The 3,738-nt window shown below is 43.8% G+C and overlaps 1 pseudogene; it reads right to left on the bottom strand.

Moving 5' to 3' along the window:
- Window positions 1-423: 423 nt before the first annotated feature.
- On the bottom strand, window positions 424-541 carry LOC126428084 (5S ribosomal RNA; annotated as a pseudogene).
- Window positions 542-3,738: the final 3,197 nt, after the last annotated feature.

Below are 3,738 nucleotides of genomic sequence, written 5' to 3'. Positions count from 1 at the left end.
ATAGGAACTCACGTAAAGGTAAGACTGTAGTTATCCAAAAATACTTGCCTATCGAACCAGTAATATCAATCTCTCGTCTCAGAGGCTCATGGAAATTGTTTTGCAAATTTCTGCTTCGTCTCCATCCTAAATCCGAGTTTGTGTCCCATTGCTAATGAATGCTTTGTCCACTTCGTTTTTTTTTTCTTTCAGTTACACTTTCTTCTATAACTAAACTCTGTCCGAACAGGCCATGAAGGCGCAACAGTACCGACCAGCCGCCTTGTCATCCTCAGCCTACAGGCGTCATTGGATGCGGGTGTGGAGGGGCATGTGGTCAGCACACCGCTCTCCCACCCGTATGTCAGTTTCCGCGACCGGAGCCGCTACTTCTCAATCAAGAAACTCCTCAGTTTGCCTCACAGGGGCTGAGTGCATCCCGCTTGCCAACAGCGCTCAGCAGACCGGAGGGTCACCCATCTGAGTGCCAGCCCAGCCCGACAGCGCTTAACTTCGGTGATCTGACGGGAACCGGTGTTACCACTGCGGCAAGGCCGTTGGCCTATACTCTCTTCACTACGCACAAATATGAGCAATGCTTCCAAAGACAGGTTGAAAAGCATGCAAAAATCTTAATAAAAGAATAATCACATGTATTTCATTGTTAATTATCAACCAAGAGCAGAATAAGAAACCACTCGACGATAATTACACTAGTCAACGTTATTGTGGCTCTGTTCTCTTTCTTCAAGTGTATCTTTTCAGTGGTGCATTAGTCCCTGACTTCATTTTTTTGGCTGCTAATACGCGACCGCATCAAACGAGAGTATACTCGACGAATAGACTGGCCTGCCCGTACCCCCGACTTAAACCCCACCGAGCACGTGTGGGATTCGTTGGGTAGGTATATTACAGCATATCCGCATGAACCAACGATCTTCCAGTAATTGTCAACCGCCGTCGTGGAGTAATGGAACGCCCTAACGTAACAGACCCTTACCAACCTTGTGCCAAGCATAGAAGCACGTCGTGGAGTGTGCATAGCCGTCCGTGGTAATCACACACCCTATTACGAACCATGTCCTACCGTTCTAAATGTCCAGGGGACCATGCCGAATTATGGTGTCTTCAGCGTAGTTATTGTCTTTGAATTAAAGTGTCATTTCGTTTGTCTCTTAGCGGATTCCTTCAGTTACTGATGTGCTGTACCACAGTTGTTTGTATGTATGATCCAGGTTTCATAGAGCTATTTTACTTGGCAATGACACTTTATGCAAAAGTTACTTTAGTCCTTAGTTTTCCACACCCGTGTACAGTCTTTTCCCAAGGAGACACCTCGAAAATGTCATTGTCACCAACGCTCACGGACATGCGCATTTCTGCGCCGCCGTGTTAATTTAAAGGTCTCCGGTTATCGGTCTTCTACAACTTATCTTTGTGGGCCATCACTTGTAGATTAGAAGTAGTATCACAGTAAACAATCGCAGCTGGAAAAACCGTATTGTCTACGTTTCAGATCTGCAGCTGATCTCGCTATTCGAGTAGAGATACTGACATTTACTTCGCTAAGAGGGCAACCTTGGAGATATGCTGTAAGACATCTAGCAGCTGATGTACAGAAGTGTACGTTTAGGTTATTCACTGACAGAGTGCGGAATGTTTCACCAGGAAGACGTTGAGCTAACGGTACTAAACTGATACTGAAGTACTTCCAGAGCTGCGGGAAATGTTGATTAAAATTGCATTTTTTTTTTTTATTTTTCAGTCGTGATTCTTCTGACTGATTTGATGCGGGCAGCCACAAATTCCTCTCCTGTGGCAAACCGCTCCATCTCAGACCAGCACTTGCGAGTTACATCCTCAGTTATTTGCTCGACGTACAGTTCTCCAATCTCTGTCTTCTTCTACAGCTTTTGTCCTCTACAGCCCCCTCTTGTACTATGGGAGTTATTCCCCGATGTGTTCTTAACTATGTCCTATCATGCAGTCCCTTCTTCTCAATGTTTTCCATATATTCCTTTCCCCTCCTATTCCTCTCAGAATCTCCTCATTCCTTACCTTATCAGGCACCTACTTTTCAACATTGTTCGGTAGCATCACATCTCAAATGCATCGATTCTCTTCTGTTCCCCTTTTTACACATTCTGTGTTTCACTACCATAGGATGCCGTGCTCCAAATTTATTCCTCAAATTAAGGGCTATATTTGATAGTAGTGGACTTCTTTCGGCCGGAATGCCCTTTTTGCCCGTGCTAGTCTGCTTTTGATGATCTACTTGCTCCGTCCGTCATTGATTGTTTCGCTGAGCAGGAATCACAATTCCTTAACTTCATCCACTTCGTGATCGCCAGTTCTGATTTTCAGTTTCTTCTCGTACTTTCGTCTTTCTTCAACTCTTACTCTCAATCCATATTCTGTGCTGATTAGACTGTTCTTCCATTCAACAAATCCTGCAATTCCTCTTCACTTTCACTGTGGATAGGAACGTCATCAGCGAATCTTGTCACTGATGTCTTCTCACCCGGAAGTTCAATTTTGCTCGGAATTTTGAACCTCGGGCAGTATTTGATGATGTCGAACGCTTTTTCCAAGTCGACAAATCCTGTGAACGTGTCTTGATTTTTCCTTAGTCTAGCTTCCACTATCAACCTTAAAGTCAGAACTGCCTTTCTGGGGGCTTTCCTAAAGCCAAACTGATCGTCATCTAACACATCATTAATTTTCTTTTCCATTATTTTGTATATCATTTTCGTCCGGAACTTGGATGCTTGAGGTGTTAAGGTGATTGTGCATAATTGTCACACTTGTCTGCTCTTGCAGTCTTCAGATTTCTGTAGATTTTTTTCCGAAAGTGAGGTAGTGTATCGCCATTCTACACACCAACGCGAATAATCGTTTTGTTTGCAACTTCCCCAACATATTTGAGAAATCCCAATAGAATGTTACCTATCCATTCTGTCTTTTTTGATCTTCAGTCGTCCAAAGATCTTTTAAATTCCGTTTCTAATAGTGGATCACCTATCTCTTCCTTATCGACTCCTGTTTCTTCCCCTGTCACATTACCAGACAAGACGTCCCCCTCATGAAGATCTACAGTGTGTTCTTGCCACCTATCCGCTCTCTCGTCTGCCTTTAGCAGTGGAATTCAAATTGCATTCTTAATATCACTGCCCTTGCAGTTAACGTCGCCAAAGTTTCTTTTGTCTTGTTTATATGCTGAGACAGTCGTTCCGACAATCATTTCATTCTTATCTGAGCTAATTTCAGTACTTCCTAGAGCTGAAGAATGGTGTCAGTACATAATGGCTCTACTGTGTGTGTAACGTTACTGTGCTGATCACAATATTGCATGTCCAGAGTGAGTGAACTTGCAGTTTATCCTCACCTTTTAGACTCTGAGAAAAGTCAGGTCATTTGCATGTGGGACTAGGAAGCAGCACGCCGACTGATCGCACAGACAGTTGAAGGTAGTGTGCCGACTGCAGAACGAGCGGTGAGGAGACGAACGCGGGAGAACAGTGTGGTAAGGATAACAGACACGAGTCGTTTTGGAAGGACTGCACACTGAGAGAATTGTAGGCTGTGACGAACGGACTGATGACAACAGCTGAAATACGCAACCAAAACTACTGATGACTTGATACCAGTGTCTGAGTTTAATTTGTACACCACAGCACTGAAGATGATGACTATGTGATTGAAAATTGATTGTGCTATCAATAAAACATCAATATTACCCCCAACGCTGACCTTCCTTTT

This window comes from Schistocerca serialis, chromosome 1, assembly GCF_023864345.2.
Source record: "Schistocerca serialis cubense isolate TAMUIC-IGC-003099 chromosome 1, iqSchSeri2.2, whole genome shotgun sequence".
In the NCBI taxonomy this organism is placed as follows: Eukaryota; Metazoa; Arthropoda; class Insecta; order Orthoptera; family Acrididae; genus Schistocerca; species Schistocerca serialis.
This window is presented reverse-complemented; position numbering and strand designations above follow the sequence as displayed.